The sequence below is a fragment of the Erinaceus europaeus genome, chromosome 10 (genome assembly GCF_950295315.1).
Source record: "Erinaceus europaeus chromosome 10, mEriEur2.1, whole genome shotgun sequence".
NCBI classification, from domain to species: Eukaryota; Metazoa; Chordata; class Mammalia; order Eulipotyphla; family Erinaceidae; genus Erinaceus; species Erinaceus europaeus.
The window spans coordinates 19,751,763-19,769,381 of record NC_080171.1 but is presented as its reverse complement, the minus strand read 5'-3'; the positions used below and the strand labels follow the sequence as shown (position 1 = coordinate 19,769,381).

Below are 17,619 nucleotides of genomic sequence, written 5' to 3'. Positions count from 1 at the left end.
GGCGGGACTGCCTGGGGCGGGGCCGAGTTGCGGGGGCTGGACTCCGGAGAGGAGTCTGCGAGGGGTGGAGCTGTCTCGGGGGGTGCCGCGGCCGGTAGCTGGCAGCCAGATCGTGGGGTGCTCGGGCTGGCCCCACCCCGCCCCCAGGCTGCCCCAGCTTGGAGATCGGGGCTCTAACACCCAGCTGAGCGCTTCCCCCGTTCCAGAGCCTTCGCCCCCGCAGGAGCTGCCCTCCGAAGGCGTCGCCGCCCCCTCAAGGGCCGAGGTGTGCGCCTGAACCGAGGCGCGGTCCTAGAGCACAGAATGATCCTTCTCCGGAGGATCGGGGATTTGGGGCCGGGGGTTGCAGCGGCCTTCCCACAGGTGGGTCTCTGTAGCTCCAGAGGGTCAGGACATGGGGCGGGGAAGGGTCTCCCAGGAGTCAGGCTTCCACGCCGGGCGGAAGGTGAAACTGCTGCGGAGAAGTTCTCCGGGGACGTTCAGAACTCACTGGCGAACTAGGCCCTGCTACCCAAGTGTGGGCTGAGCACAAAGTGTGGGCCACCCCATCCTTTGAGAACAAGAAAGTGGACGAGAATCGCCCAGGAACTCGATGTGTGTGTGTGTGTGTGTGTGTGTGTGTGTGTGTGTGTGTGTGTGTTTGAATGCAGCCAACCCCACGACTATACTATAAGATGTTTTGAGTGACTGTTTTGCCATATATGCGATACGATCCAGGTTTGAACATCACAGCCCGCACTTCTGCCTGTCTGCCTCTCTGCTTCTCTGCCTTCTCTACCTCTTTTTTTTTTTTTTTTAATCAGAGCATTGTTCAGCTCTGGCTTATGGTGGTACAGGGAATTGAACCTGGGGCTTTGGAGCCTCAGGCATGAGAGTCTCTTTGTATAACCATTATGCTATCTACCCCTGCTCTCTGCCTCTATGTTAAAAAAAAAAAAGGCTTTGGGTGGAAGCACATCAAGGAGCTTCAGCAACTTCCTCGCAGGCGTTCAGGACAGCAGCCAGTTTTATTCATAAACTGCATGAATCCTGTCAAGTAATAACTACTCATTTTGCACATGAAGAGTTTGAAGTTTTACACAGGTTAAGAAACTTGCTTAAAATGGTAGGGCCTACTCTGCCACTCAGAAGACTGGTCCTGAAATGAGTGCAGCCTAGAATGTTCCCAACTGTGACCATGGATTCAAGCTCAGACTGACCAGGACTCAGAGGTTACACAGGCTCCTGTGTTAAATATAAATATTTAGGGCCCTGGGTCAGGTGGGTAGAGGTAAACAGTTAATTTTATTTCATAGATTTTCTTCAAGATTGGGAGCTACTCCACCCTAACCCAATTTTCTGACATCATCTTCTCAGACAATGTTTTTGTCCAACTCTAATGTTAGCTATCAGACTCATACCTAAAATATATTTCCACACTTCTTTCCACCCCCAAATCCCTATTTTCATCTGCTCTATTCCTAGAATATTCCTGGGTGCTATCGTTAATCGTTTTGCCCTGTTTTATATCTTACCACTTTTCAGCCAACTTTTTCAGGTTGCAGATGCTACTATGATTCCATCCTGACTTCCCTGGGCAGACAACCTGACCAATGTGTCCTGAAGTCTCACCTCTCCAGAGCTCTACCCTACTAAAGAAAGATAGAAACAGGCTAGGGGTATGGATAGACCAGCTCATATCCAGCAGAGAAACAATTACGGAAATCAGAACTCCCACCTTCTGCACCCCAAAAAGAATTTTGGTTCATACTCTCAGAGGGGAAGAAATGGTAGGGGAAGATGACCAGAGGGCTCTGAACTCCAACTCTCTCTGGACCCAGAGAGAGAAGAGGAAAAAGAGAGGAGCATCTGAATGTGGTATTAGGTGTATGTGTGACTTGGAAAGGAAGAGAAGATGGGACCATAGGGGGAAAAAATAGGCAAATATATACAAATATATATATATATATATATGGAAACATACAAATATATATATATATATATATATATATATGTATGGAAACATAGTGGAAATAATAATGAACCCGTATCTGCAGCCTTAGGATAACTTCTATAGCAATGGAGGGAATGATAATACAGAATTCTGGTGGTGGGAATGGTGTGGAGTTGTACCCCTGTTATCTTGTAACTTTATAAATCAATATTAAGTCACAAAAAAGATAAAAGAAAGAAAGAAAAGAAAAAAAAAAAAAAGAAACATGCTTAAGACTTCACAGCTGGTGAGGGGCAGACTTGTGGCTCCAAAACCTTTATTTACCACTTTGCCTCTTGTTGATTTGCAAGTAAGGACTGGCCCCTGTGCCACTCATTCTCTGTGTCTAGGAATGAAGAAAAGGACTACCATTCATTATGTATCCCCTCAGGAACATGCAGAGTCCTTTGAAGATGCTGCACTAGGATATTAGTCAACCATCCAAACATAAACTAATGTTAGAGACAGACCTAATGCCACCCCTAACCCCCTTTTCTTCTCCTCTCTTCTTCTTCTCTTCCCTTCTTTTCTTTTCTCTTCTCTTTTTTTTCTCCCTCTCTTTCTCTCTCTCCCTCCCTCCCTCCCTCCAGGGTTAATTGCTGCCTGCACTACAAATCCACTGCTCCTGTGGTCCTTTCTTTTATTTTTTTGGATAGGACAGAGAGAAATTGAGAGGGGAAGGGAAGATAGAAGGAGAGAGAAAGATAGACACCTGCAGACCTGCTTCATGACTTGTGAGTTGACATCCCCCCCTCCCCTGCAGGTGGGTAGACATGAGCTAAACCAGGATCCTTGCACTTCATACTAATGTGCACTTAACCTAGTGCACCGCCACCGGCTCCCACCTCCAGCTCTCTCAACTTTGTCATATGAAAACATTAATCCCATTAGGGGAGTCTCTAGAGGAAGAAGTTAGTGCTGATTGGCCAAAAGCTGGGATCTGAGTTGAGTAGTCTGTCCACTTATGCTGATCTACCTCAACCCCCCCCAGCTGTCTTCTCCCTGTAGGGTGCTTTCATCTGATTAGATGTATTTCCTCTACCCTCCCCTATCCCCACTACCTGCAGAAATAACTGTAATACCTGAGAATCTTTAATATCTTTATAATTTCTTAGAAATAACTGTTATTTCTGTTTAATCAGTTTACTCTTTGGTTTCACTCTAGTTGATCAGAAAAACATAAAATAATGTCTGGTATATAGTAGACAGGAATTCCGGATATCTATTGCTATATAACACACCAATCCAAAGCTTAGTGCCTTGACACTAACATTTCTCACAATGGTGTAGGGTGACTGTGAAGTTATATACTTCATGCATGATATTCGCTGGGGCACTGGCACAACTGGAAATTCCAAAATGACCTCATTCATCTGACTGGCAGTTGACGCTGGCTGGTTGTGTGTGTGCGTGGGGTGGGGGGAGGCTATATCAGAATGGGTCATGGGTCAGGAACTGTGGTTTTTCTCCACTTGGGCTGCTACAAAAAGGTCTCTGCCCACATGGCTGCTTCAGTTTCCTAACAAACTGGGGTGAGTTCTGAGAAAGAACTTCTGTTGGCCAAGTAATGATTTAAACATATAAGGAAATGTTTATAGAAACAGTTTACAACGAATGTAACAAAATAGGAAACCATGAGTTCATACTGATAAAGTGAAATGAAAATTTGGTGAGTAAGATATTTACCTAGTATCAAAGGAGCTAATCCACATAAAATACTTGTAATTTCCATAAGAAACCTTAGGGAAATCCAAATTATAAAACATTGTGTAAAATAGCCATCCTGAAATCTTAAAAATTGTCAAGAACATGATTAGCAAAGAAAAACTGAGAAAATAACTTCCCTACTGGAGGAGAGTAGAGATAAGTGGCAACTATATGCAACAATGTGAGTCTAAAGTAAATGCTTATGTTACAAATGGCATTGACACAGGCTGATAGATAGTGCAGTGGATAAAGCATTGGAATTTCAAACATGAGGTCCTGACTTCAATCCCTGGCATCACATATGCCCAAGTGATGCTCTGTTTTTTTCTCTCCTTCTCTTGCTCATTGATAAATTAACCTTGCCTTAAAAATGCTGCTTGGGGCAGGGAAATAACAAAAGATATGCATGCCTGAGACTGAAGTCCCAGATTCAATCCCTCACACCACTATAAGTGTTCAGGTAAATATATATATGATAAATTTGTTGAACAGAGACAGAAATCTATAGGGAAGGGAAATATGTATGTCGTGTTGTGATAATATTGGAACTAGATATCAAAAGATTTGGGGATAATGCAGCATCTTGTCAGAAGTTTACTCTCAAATAGCCTCAGAACTATTTATATTAAGCTTAGCAAATTAAAATGATAATAATAATAAACTAGCACATTTTCTGTAAGTTATCTTCCCTCCCACCCCACATATAAAAAGCAATAGGAAGACAGAAACAGTAATACCACAATAGACACTCCCCCTTGGAAAAGGGGAAGTAAAAGGCACTGAAGTCACTAGGTCTTAGGATAGCTAAGATCCAGTGATATATATATATATCTCCAGTCCCCTCCTTCCTCCTCCCCTCCAGAAGCAGTAATGTGATTCTCCTTGGATGTTATCTGAAGTCTTGGAACCTTTTTCTTAGATACTTTTTGAGGGCCAGGCAGTGGCACAAGAACCCAGGGTTCAGACCTCCAGCCCTTACCTACAGAAGGCAGTTTTCACGAGCAGTGAAGCAGTGTTTCAGGGCTCTCTTCCCTCTCCCATTTGAGCTCCTCTCCCCTCTCAGTATTTCTCTCCTATCAAGTAAAAAAGAAAGAAAAATAAATATCTTATGGGATGTGGTGGGGAGAGCAAAGAATATTTGTTTGCAACAAATATTCTCAACAAATATTTGTTGAGGCTGTTTCACTGGGTGCCTGGTAGCCTCATTTCATTTTAAACTCTTTCTGTTAGGCACCAACTGCCTTAAGAATTCATTTAGGCATTCTTCTGAAATCTTCATGTGGTCTCTCCATGCAGTTTATGGATTTTACTTCATTAGACAAAAACACACCCCAAACCTAAAAGTAAGCTCCTCCTTCTTTAAATTGTGAGTTAGAAAAACTTTGAGCTAGGTGAGAGCTAGTGACACTTAGACTATATATAGATATTATTTTAAAACTTTAATTGAACAGGGTAGAAAGAAATAGGAAAGGGGCAGAGACATCTGCAGCACTGTGTCACCACTTGTGTAGCTTTCCCCACAGCAGGTGGGGACTGGGGGCTTGAACCTGGGTCCTCACACTTGTTAACATGCACTTAACCAGGTGCTGCACTACTGCCTGGCTCCTACCTTAGACTATAGTTACTGACAGTGTCCGGAGTTAACACTTCCTTCTAGATTTTAGTTGCCTTTAAGTATCTTCTGCTGGGCTATCTGTAGTTTCTCTGAATTTTTCTTAAAACAAGAAATTTTCCTTCCTGTGTTTTTAAAGATTTATGTATTAATACGAGATAGAAAGAACCATACCATTACTCTGGCATGAGATGCCAGGGATTTAACTCAAGACCTCATGCTTAAGGGTCCAACACTTTATCCACTAAGTTAGTTCCTAGGTTGAATTTTTATCTAGTCCTGTATTTTCTTTCTTTCTTCCTTCCTTTCTTGACAGTCTAGCTTCGCGGGCAGGAGAGAGAGAGAGATGACCTAGGACTCATGGCTGAGTAGTACGCAGTTCAGTCTTTATTCATGTGGAACGCAGCGCAGTCTAAGCTATCTCTAATCACAATCTTTACCTTATATATCCTGGGGCTGCCAGTGCAGATCGGCTTATAGGCTCTCTCCAGAGCCTGTTAGAGAGGGAAGTCCTGGTGAAGTGCTTCTGATGACTCTGGTGACAGAGCAGCTGTATATATACTCACCAAGTAGGGTGGAAACAGGATGTGACATAGGGAGGGTGGAGCAAAAAGAGATTGGTGAAAATCAGGGTGTGACAAGGAGAGGGGGTGGGGCAAAAAGAGAGTATGAACCAGCAGGATTAAACCAATGCCCTGGAGGCAGGGTGGTGCTTAGTTAACAGTGGTTTATGTAAATAGAATACACTGTTAAGCAGGGGGGATTAAACCAATGAAACAGAAGGGGTCTTAGAAGCAGAATTTAGAAGCATATCAACACTTACTTTCTTTCTTTCTTTCTTTCTTTCTTTCTTTCTTTCTTTCTTTCTTTCTTTTTGACTCCAGGATTATCCCCAGGGCTCAGTGCCAGCACTATGAATCACTGCTCCTGTGGCCATTTTTTCAAATTTTTTTTGGGGGGGAAGGACAGACAGAAATTGAGAGGGGAAAGGCAGATATAGAGGGAGAGGGAAAGAGAGACACCTGCAGACCTGCTTCACTGCTTGTAAAGCAACCCCCCTGCGATTGGGGAGCTGGGGGCTCAAACTGGGGTCCTTGCATGGGTCTTTGTGCTTCATACTATATCCACCTAACCCGGTGTGCCAACACCCAGCCCTTGGATTTTCTTTATTCATGACCAATTTGCCATGTGTGTTTGTTTTTTGTGTCAGAAAAGTCATGACACATTTTTGCATAGAAAAAATACATCATGACTTTTCCAATAACCCAACATGTGTGCGTTTGTGTGTACTTTTTAATTAATTTTTTTTTTGCCACCAAGTTGTTGCTGGGGCTCAGTGCCTATTCAACAACTTCATGATTCCTGGCAGCTATCCCACCCCCTTTTTTTCTGACAGAAACTGAGAGACTCAAAGAAAGATGGAGAGAAGGGAGAGGAGACACAAGTGTAGCACTGTTCCACCAATCATGAAGCTTCCCTGCTACAGGTGGGGTCCAGGGACTTGAACCTGGGTCCTTGCTTATGGTAATGTGTGTGCTCTACCAGGTGTACCATTGCCCAGCCCTGGTTTTTTTTGTTTGTTTGTTTGTTTGTTCCATAGGTAACTAAAACAGAGTCAATTGGAATGTATAAATCTTTCCAAGCAAGACCACAAATTCCTGTGATATATTTGCTCTTCTCTTTGTTAATGCATGTTGCCAGTAGGTAACTTAGGTTCCTGATAATTTTCAGTAACAATTTTCTTGTAGCTCTTGCATCTAACTACTCTTCAGAACTTTTCAAGTTTCCTGGTTCCAACATCAACTAGGGTTTACAAGACAAACACACACTAACCAAGGTAAATATAGTTTGTTTTAGGTTTTTGTTATGAAATCATCCACTTCCATGTGCCAAATTCTATTTCAAATGATTTATTGGAGGGATTGACAAAACAGGTGAAATTCAGTTCAACACCCATCTTTAGGAGTATCAGTTCATCATAACTTGTTCATACTCAAATGTTATCATTTGTCTGCTTTTGTGCTGTAATGGTAGAGTTGAGTAGAACAGATACCATATTGTCTGCAAAAGCTAAATATTTACTACCTGAACTTTTTCAGTACAAGTTTGCCAACCGCTGATGCCCAAGAAACTAAGCAAAAAAAAAAAGTTTCTTAAAACAGCATCAGATTATTGCTTTAAATTCTCTGTATTAACCAGGTGGTTTTCTGTTTCACATCATCTTGGCAGGAATAACAATGTCTGGAAGGCACAAATGACATTGCACACATGACTGAAAGTTGGTACTGCTTTCTGACTGAAACTTTGCCAAAGATCACAGTTTAACATGAACATCAGTGAATATTGTGTTGGAAGGCACTGATAACAGTATGATATTTGGAAATATGGAGGTGAATGATGGTCTTGCTCTCTTCTGTTTGTTGCTAACACCTCAGTCAGGATGCTGCAACATCCTAGGACAAACTATTTTTTTAGTGATTTTTTTTTCTTAATAATTTACTTATGTATGTGTGATAGAGAGGCAAGAGAAAGAGAGGAAACCAGAGCCTTACTCTGGCACATGTGATTCTGGGGGGTCAGACTCAGGACCTCATGTTTGTAGGGCCTTAGTTAGTTACAAATGACAGACCACCTCCTGGGTCACCTAGGGTCTTTTTTTTTTTAATTTTTTTTAAGGAAATAAACAAAATGAATCCTGGTCAAGGAAGAATGATCAAGACAGGGAGGGAAATCAACCATGAAGATGAAGAACAGTAGAAGTGATAGCTATTAGTCAGCTGAGAGAGGAATTGTCTTCAGATTGAGAGAAGACACATATCTGGTCTGTTTAAAGAATCGAAGGACCATTAAGTGGAAGAGGATTCAGTGTATCTTCTATGACTCCAAGGAACAGAGCTGATACCACTGACACTGGTGGGTTTCAGCTTAATATGATGAAGCTTACATGTTGAGGCAGTGATAACCACAGTGGAGCAGGCTGCCCCACACAGCTCTTGTTAGCAGAGGTGTGAAAGCAGAGCTGGATGGATTCTCAGAGAGTCTACCATGTGTGGGGGGGAGGTGGAGGGTAAGTGGTTAAAGGTAGAACTGGTTTTTAAATTTTATTTATTTATTTTTGCCTCCAGAGTTATTGCTGGGGCTTTATGTTTGCACTGTGAATTCACTGCTCCTGGAGGCCATTTTTCCCCATTTTGTTGTCATTATTGTTATTGTTGCCATTGATGTTGTTGTTGTTGGATAGGACATACAGATATCGAGACAGGAGGGGAGACAGAGAGGGGAAGAGAAAGACACCTGTAGACCTGCTTCACCGCTTGTGAAGCGACCCCACTGCAGGTGGCGAACTGGGGGCTCAAACCAGGATCCTTATATCAGTCCTTGCTCTTTACACCATGTGTGCTTAACGTGCTGTATTACCGCCCAACCCCCAGAACTGGTATTCTGCTAGACTCCCTCTAATGCTGGCATCTGTGCAAGTCAGGAAGGGCAGGAAACTAGGGATGAAGAGACCAAAGAACTACAAACTGTAAGCTGTTGTGAAGCATGATTCCCAGACACCATCCTAGATGTATCAAGAGGGAAATGGAGGATTGCTTTATTCTCAGCTCTTCACCACTCCTTATTGCAATGTATATATCTAGCCCTTCAAAGTTCCTCCCACTACACACAGAATACATTGTCCTATCCCACTGGTGTTAGGTTGGTGACTTGCTTTGACTCACAGAAAGTGAGCAGAAGTGACCACGTCAAGCACAGTCCCTAGAACTATTGATTTTTTGTTTTTTGCTCCTTCTCCATTCTCCTCTCTCTCTCTCTCTCTCTCTCTCTCTCTCTCTCCTCACCATCAGGGCTCTGGACTCATTTTATCAATAGAGAGAGACAGAAATAGAGGGAGGGAAGGGAAGTTACCACAGCACCAAAGTTTCCTTCAGTGTGGTGTAGGGTCTGACTTGAACCTGGATTTATGTTCATGGCAAAAACAGCCACCCTCCCAGGTGAGTTATCTTATTGGCCTTGTTCTCTCCTCTTATACTTATTATAAGCCACTACCATGTGAAAAACATGACCTAGATAGACATCACAAAAGAATAGATACGTGGAGTAGACTTACCTACCCAGCCTACAGACTTACAGCCTTAAGGACATCTGCTTCAACCAACCTATGGACACATGACTGGGAAGTGAATGCTTTATTGTGGCATGACACTAAGATTTGGTAGTTATTTGCTATGTAGCATTATTGTGGCAAGAATTAAGACAAATGGGATTTTCCAACAGACTTAGAAATAGCACTGAAGGCAATTGTGAAGCTTCTGTTAAGAAGCTTAATTGTTAAGCTTCTGTTAAGCTTTGTAGTATTTGAGAAAATAGCAATTGAGGCAAAGAACTAACCCCAAAAGGTTGTGGGCATATCATATCCTGTGTATCATATACACAGGATATGATATGTGCTACCAGGTGGTAGCGCAGCAGGGCAAGTGAACATGGCGTTGAAGAGGAAGGGCTGAAGCAAGGATCTTGGTTTGAGCCCCCTGCTTCCCACCTGCAGGAGAGTGGCTTTGCAAGTGGTGAAGCAGGTCTGCAAGTGTCTATCTTTCTCTCCCCCTCTCTGTCTCTTCCCCTCCTCTCTTGATTTCTCTCTGTCCTATCCAACAACCAAAGCAGCAGTGGCAACAATAACAAGAACAATAACAACAAGGGTAACAAAATGAAGAAAATGGTCTCCAGTAGTGCAGGCACTGAGCCCCAGTGATAACCCTGGAGGCAGGAAAAAGAAAAAGAAGAAGAAAAAAAAAATGAATGAATGACTATGGCCACTATGGGGAGCAGAAACCCAGAGCTAGAGTTATTTTGTGAGGGTTCAGGTAAAGAGGTGAGATGAGGAAACTGACCTCACATTAGCTCAAGGGCAGAAGTCTAGCTGGGCACTCAGGGCAAGCATGGCTAACAGCATCCTGACAGGCAGTTTATTTGTGCCGTGATGGATGAAAAATGACCACAAATGCTTTACCCATCTAGAATCAGTAGGTGAAGTCTATTTCCTCTCATCTTGAATCTGCACTGGCCTGTGACTTGTTCTAACCAAGAGAATATGGCAAATGTCTCAATCTATAGCTTCCATGCCTTGGCTGTAAGAGATGTGCTATTCTTCATCTCTCTCCCTCTGTCTTACACTTTACATAATGTAATCACTATTTTTTTCCCTTTATTGGGGGACTAATGTTTTACAGTCACCAGTAAATATAATAGTTTTGTACATGCATAACATTTCTCAGTCTAATTACTGTTTTTTGAGAAGTCATGTGGAGAAGTCAAATGGGAAGGTCTTTATCTTTTATTTCATTTTTTTTAAAACAGTTGTAGGATGTTGACTGGGAATGATGCTAAAAACAGCTCACAGTTTGCAATTCCTTTGGTCTCCTCAACCCTAGTTTCCTGCCCTTCCCAACTTGGCCTGTGGACTTGCACAGATGTCAGGATTAGAGGGAGTCTAGCAGAATACGAGTTCTACCTTTAACCACTAAACCACACCCCCAACACACACACACACACACACACACACACACACCCCTCTCTGAGAATCCATCCAGCTCTGCTAGTACACCTCTGCTAACAAAAGCTGGCTCCACTGTGGCTATCACTGCTTCAACACTTAACTTTCATCATATTAAGCTGAAACCCACCAGTGTCAGTGGTGCCAGCTCTGTTCCTTGGAATCATAGAAGATACACTGAATCCTTTTCCACTTGATAGTCCTTCTGTTTATTTGTATGTTTGTTTGTTTGTTACCACCAAGATTATCAATGATTTGGCCACTCCCAGTGAACTATTTTCTTCTTCTTTTTTTAAATCTTTATTTACTAGATAGGGACATCTGAAATTAAGACAATAGGGAGAGGTAGAGACAGACAGACACCTGCAGCACTGTTTCGCTACTTATAAAGCTTTCCCCCTGCAGGTGGGGACTAGGGGCTCAAACCTGGGTCCTTGCTAATTGTAAACATGTGCATTCAACCAGATGTATCACCACCCAGTCCCCTTCTCTGTCTTCCCTTCCCTTTCCTTTCCTTTCATCTTCTTCTCTTTTCCTTTCTCCTCTTTTCTTCTATTCTCTTTTCTATCTTTCTTTTTTTTTTTTTACATTTTTTAAGATTTATTTATTTATTCCCTTTTGTTGCCCTTGTTGTTTTATTGTTGTAGTTATTGATGCCGTTGTTGTTGGATAGGACGGAGGGAAATGGAGAGAGGAGGGGAAGACAGAAAGGGGGAGAAAAAGATACCTGCAGACCTGCTTCACCGCCTGTGAAGCGACTCCCCTGCAGGTGGGGAGCCACGGCTCGGACCAGGCATTACGCTGGTCCTTGCGCTTTGTGCCACATGCGGTTAACCCGCTGTGCTACTGCCTGACTCCCTCTCTTTTCTTTCTTTTAATCTAGGCTGAGAGCCATAGAGGGAAAGAATAACATAGAGGGAGAATGAAGCAGCAATAGGATGGAAACGCCACAGCACTGCTCCACCACTCATAAAATTTTGCCTGTTGGGGCAGAGGTAGAAACACTGTTGGGGGTGGGGGTAGACAGCATAATGGTTATGCAAAGAGACTCTTATGTCAGAGGATCCAAAGTCCCAGGTTCAATCCCCCACACCACCATAAGACAGAGCTGAGCAGTGCTCTGGTAAAAAAAATAAATAAATAGGGAGTCGGGCGGTAGCACAGCGGGTTAAGTGCACGTGGTCTGAAGAGGAAGGAATAGCTTCCCAGTTTGAGCCTCCAGCTCCCCACCTGCAGGGGAGTCATTTCACAGGTGGTGAAGCAGGTCTGCAGGTGTCTTTCTCTCCTCTTCTGTGTCTTCCTCTCCTCTCGCCATTTCTCTCTGTCCTATCTAACAACGATGACATCAACAACAACAACAACAACTACAACAACAATAAAAAACAAGAGCAACAAAGGGGAAAATAAATAAATAAGTTTTAAAAATTAAAAGAAAATAAATAAAAGTAAATAATTTAATTTTTTTTTTTTTTTTGCTTGTGCAGCTGCTTCCACATGGTGACCAGGGAATTGAGCCCAGGTCCTCAAGCATAGTAAGGAATGCATTCTACTATGTGAGCTATCCCTTCTTCCTTCAGTTATTTAAACAAATCTGACATATACCTTCTCCCAACCTAAAAATAACTGTCTCAGGAGTTGGGGGATAGCACAGCAGGTTAAGTGCACGTGGCACGAAGGGCAAGGACAGGCGTAAGGATCCCGGTTCCAGCTCTAGGTTCCCCACCTGCAGGGAAGTTGCTTCACAAGCACTGAAGCAGGTTTGTAGGTGTCTGTCTTTCTTTCCTCCTCTCTGTCTTCCCCTCCTCTCTCCATTTCTCTCTGTCCTATCTAACAATGACATCAATAGCTACAACAACAATAAAAAAAAATAAGGGCAATGAAAGGGAAAATAAATAAATAAATATAAAATAACTTAAAAAATAACTCTGCTAATTAATACCTATCATTTCTGCTGTTCTTCCTTTTTTAAAAATTTTTTTTATTTATTATTTCCTTTTGTTGCCCTTGTTTTATTGTTGTAGTTATTGTTATTGATGTTGTCTTTGTTGGATAGGACAGAGAGAAATGGAGAGAGGAGGTGAAGACAGAGAGGGGGAGAGAAAGATAGACACCTGCAGACCTGCTTCACCGTCTGTGAAGCAACTCCTTTGTAGGTGGGGAGCCGGCAGTTCGAACCGGGATCCTTACGCCGGTCCTTGCTTTGCACCACATGTGCTTAACCTACTGTGCTACCGCCCAACTCCCCTCTTCTTCCTTTTTATGGTTGGTTTCCTTCCCTGTCTTGATCATTCTTCCTTGACCAGGTTCCATTCTGTCTATCTTCAAAAAAAAAAAAAAAAGTTCCCAGGTCAGAGGCAGCATCCTGAGATCTTAGCAACAAACATAAAAGTAGGACCGTCACTTTCAAATACTTTTAAATAGCACACCTTCATCAGAGCCTTCTAACACAACATTCACTTTTTATGTTCGTGTCATATGTAAAAGTCTTCCTGATTGCATTAGGACTGCGACATCAGGAGGTACCCTGTTAAGCTTGGAGGCCCCAAGAGGTATCTTGCTCCCAGAGAACTCAGTGGCCCAGGAGGTACCTTGTGCCCACTAATCTCAGGGGATCCTAGTGTCCCTGCTTTATTGTCATCTGATGTTAAAGCCTGCCCCTTCCCAGCACCTGGACAGAGATCCGCCTGCTGGCTGTGCTTCTGCCAATCTTCCTAATCTGCACATGATTCTGGGAGGTCTTAATCTACAAGTATAAGGAAAAGGTTGGCCTCAGATGGGTCCTGACATCCATCGCCATGGTATGCTCCCAGACTTTTTGTTACAGATTGAGGATTCAGATTATTAACTCTGTCTACCTTGGGTCATCCCAGTTTTAAAACTAAAAACTCCACATCACAGGAAAAATGGGAGAGGCACTTACCCTCAGTATAGAATCAGAAGGTTCTCAGTGGAAACCTGCCATAGTGCTGTGCCTGGAAGTATCCCATTATTCCAGGACTGGGGTTTCGCTAATGCGGCAGAATAAATAAATAAATAAATAAATAAATAAATAAAGCCTGCTGCTAGATGCCACAGTAAGGCAAACACTGCTACACCAGCCTTGGCAAAAAAAAAGGGAAAAAAAATTTACTACTGTTTGAACCCATATTGGAGGTCAGAGTTCCTACTCCAATCAATTTGTTTGATCATCTGAAGGGAGAGAACATTTATACAGGTAGTAGTGAGACAGGTTTGGAAAACCAGGAGCTGAATTTAGGGGTCAGTAAGGAGGGACCTGAGGGCCCCAGATCTTCCTCCTGTTCTTGCAAGCTTGAGGTTCTGAGTTTAGTCCCTGACATTGCATATGTCAGAGTGAGAGTCTGGTTTTCTTCCCTCTCTCTCTCTCTCATAAATGAATAAACAAAATCTTTTAAAAAAATTGTAAAGAGGGCCCAGGCAGTATTAAAGTTCCTGAAGCTCCAAAGTCTCAGGTTCAATCCCCAGAACCCCCATAAGCCAGAGCTGAGCAATGCTCTTGATCTCTCTCTCTGTCCCTCACCCTCATGAAAGTAAATAAACCTTAAATAGTAATAATAATTGTACAGCAGGGCTAGAAAGATAACACAATAGTTATGCAAAAGACTTTCTTTTTCTTCTTCTTTTTTTTTTTAAGTCTTTAATTGCCACCAGGGTTATCACTGGGACTCAATGACATCACTACAAATCCACCACTACGAGAGACCATTTTTTGGTCTTTTTTTATTTTTTCCCTTCTATTTTATCTGCTAAGACAGAGAGAAATTCAAAGGGGAGAAGGAAAGAGAGAGAGAGAGATACACCTGCAGGCTTGCTTCACCACTTGTGAAGCATCCTCACATGGGCTGGAGCCCAGCTCTTTGCACATGGTAACGTGTGTGCTCATTTGAGTGCACCATCACTTGGACTTCAAGAAAGACTTTTATACCTAAGGCTCTGAGGTCTCAAGTTAAACCCCTAGCACCACCTGAAGCCTGAACTGATCAGTGCTCTGGTGTCCCTCTAAATCTCTCTCTCTCTCTCCACCCTCCTCCCCCATCTTTGTCTCTGTACCTCTTGCTGATGAAAATAAAACAATAAATAAAATATTTTTAAAATAACAGTGCAGGGCTGGAGAAATAACATAATGATTCTGCAAAAGACTTCCATGCCTTAGGCTCCAAGTTCCCCGGTTCATTCTTAGCACCACCATAAGCCAGAGTTGTACAGTGCTCTGTTAAAATGATGATGATGGTGATGATTATGATGATGATTATAATGCAGTGACTGGGGAGATAGTTCAACTGTAGAGCATCAGATTTTCACATCTGAGGTTTCCAGTTTAATCCCCAGCACCAGGTGAACTGGAATGATGGTCTAAATTTGTTTTTCTCACCTATGACACCATCTCCCCAGACAATAACCTGGGTCCACCTGCATATTAGATGTCAGGCTCAGGCAAAGACTAGTAAAGTCATGATCCCTCTGGAATATACCTAAAACAGACCTACTAGCTTTTTCCACAGTGGAGACCCCAAATCTTCATCTGCAATATTCATGCCTTTAGGTCCATGGTTAGTCAACAATTTGTTCTGCATTATATCTTAACTCTTTTTCTGCCACCAGGTTCCAGATGATACCATGATGCCAACCCAACTTCCTTGGGCAGAGGACCCTACTGTGTGTCCTGGAGCCCCTCATCCCCTAGATGCCTACCCCACTAGGGAAAGAGAGAGACAGGCTGGGAGTATGGATTGACTTGCCAATGCCCATGTTCAGCGGAGAAGCGGTTACAGAAATCAGACCTTCCCCTTTCTGCACCCCATAATGGTCCTGGGTCCATACTCCCAGAGGAATAAAGAATAGGGCAACTATCAAGGGAGGGGATTGGAGCTCTGAGGAGGGCAATGTGTGGAAATGTACCCCTCTTATCCTATGGTCTTGTCAAAATTTCCATTTCATAGATAAATAAATTTTAAAAAGAAAAAAAAAACAAAACAAATTGTCTTTCTCTTAGTCTCATGTTAAATAAATGAAACAAAATTTTAATAGATAAAAATAATTGTACACCTGCCTTATTGTGTTTTGTGAGAATAGCACATAACTAAAGTTAGAGATTACTTTCAGGCCTTTTACCTGTTCTTGCCGTTGCTTCCAATCACCGATGTGGAAGCTTCACCCTGCCAAGGATGTGGTGGTGTGAGGATCCCAGCTGCCTCCAAAGGTCTCATGTGACCCTTGTCTTCCTGGACTCTGAGACTGGATGTCAGAGCAGGGCCTGTTTTCTCTCATTTCTGGGCTTGCCTCTACAAAGAAAAGTTCATGGGGCCCTGGTAGAAAGGTCTAGCAGAAAGGCAATGGCAAAAGACTGCAGAGCACTGGCCAGCCCTTTGGTGTGGACAAGGGATCCCCATATAGCTCTTTCCTGTGTATTTTCCCTGGCCAGCCTGCTCCACCACCTTCTTCTCCAGCAAGCTGGCTCTCACACCTGTAAGGCAGAGTGAGAGAGCCCACCCAGGAGGGAAGTCTCCAGAGAATTCTGTAAATAAATGCGTGGTGCCCCGTGGACACTGTGCATGCAAGGGGGCAGTTGCTACCTACCTGACCAGTGACTACTGAAATGCCTCCAAGCAACCAATCCACCCACAGAGGCACCCTGGCCCATGTTGAGCTCTTCCTTGCTATTCACTGCAGTAAGTGTATACACCAGCACAGGCTTTGTGTGTCAGATGAAAGTAATTCCCAAAGCCCTGGTGCTGGGTTTCAGGCTATCTAAGGAGAAAACCCCAGGAGAACACAGAGATCTCACCACCTCCCCTTGGGCCAGCCACACCAAGCCAGCTCTCAAAAGCCTCTTGTGATTGTCCTTTCTCTCATCTTTCTCCACTCTGATAAATGTCCTGGGATTGGCCCTTGTGTGTCTATTGGATGAGCAATTTGTGTCTGTCTGAATAGCTGTGTCTGAATAATATTTGGAGCGAGCTGAAGAAATGTGATCTGCCACATTCTCCTCCAGCCAGCTCCCTGGAGCCAGCCTGCTCCTGCCAGCAGGGCTGCACAGCTCTGCAGCTGCGTTTGGGGGGTGGGAAAGGGGGAGAAGAGTGGGTGGGAGAGTGGGGGAGGTGTCGACCATCGGATCAGAAAACCAGAAAGACAGAGAGCTAGAGCGGCATTAACCAATCTGCCAGTAGTTAGGGAACCCCAATAATAATTAGGGACATTACAGATGCTGGTAGACACCCAGTTTTGAGGACAGTAAAACCAGAACCTCATGTAGCTCAGGAGACAGAGTCCAAAGTGCCACATGTAAAGGAGATTCAAAGGAATTCAGTGGGAGCCCCAAGGGCCCACAAATGGAAGGGTAATTGGTGCTGGGCTCTTTAAATGTGTGTATTTATGTGAGGTGAGGGCTTGTTGCTGAGACTGTTGCAATGTTTCCTAACTCAGGGATGGGAGATGGCTCACTGCGTTAAGTGCATATTTTACTAGGCTGGTGGATCTAGGTTCGAGCCTCATCCACCACATAAAAGCACAATAACAAAAGGAAAGCTTCATGAAGGGGGGAGGGCAGTGCTGGAGTGTCTCTCCTTCCTCCTTATCTCTTATCCTCTCTGTCGCTTTCTATCTAAAAGAAAAAGAAGGATGAAGGGGAAATGAAGAGAAGGAAGAGGAGGAAGGTAGGAGCAGAGGAATCTTAGTACATGTGCTTGACCCTGGTGGGTAAAGTTTTAAAAAAGTTTCCTTAAGAGCACATGGCACGGAGCTCAAGGACCGGCGTAA

The 17,619-nt window shown here is 43.4% G+C and overlaps 2 long non-coding RNA genes across 2 annotated transcripts in view; both read left to right on the top strand.

Moving 5' to 3' along the window:
• LOC132540850 (uncharacterized) overlaps positions 1-17,619 on the top strand; it is a 134,510-nt gene that overhangs the window by 37,275 nt on the left and 79,616 nt on the right. The gene's annotated exons all lie outside the window — the stretch shown is intronic.
• On the top strand, positions 41-15,753 carry LOC132540849 (uncharacterized). Its single transcript, XR_009551976.1, has 3 exons — positions 41-363; positions 6,688-6,777; positions 15,466-15,753. It is a non-coding gene; the product is annotated as an uncharacterized LOC132540849 (long non-coding RNA).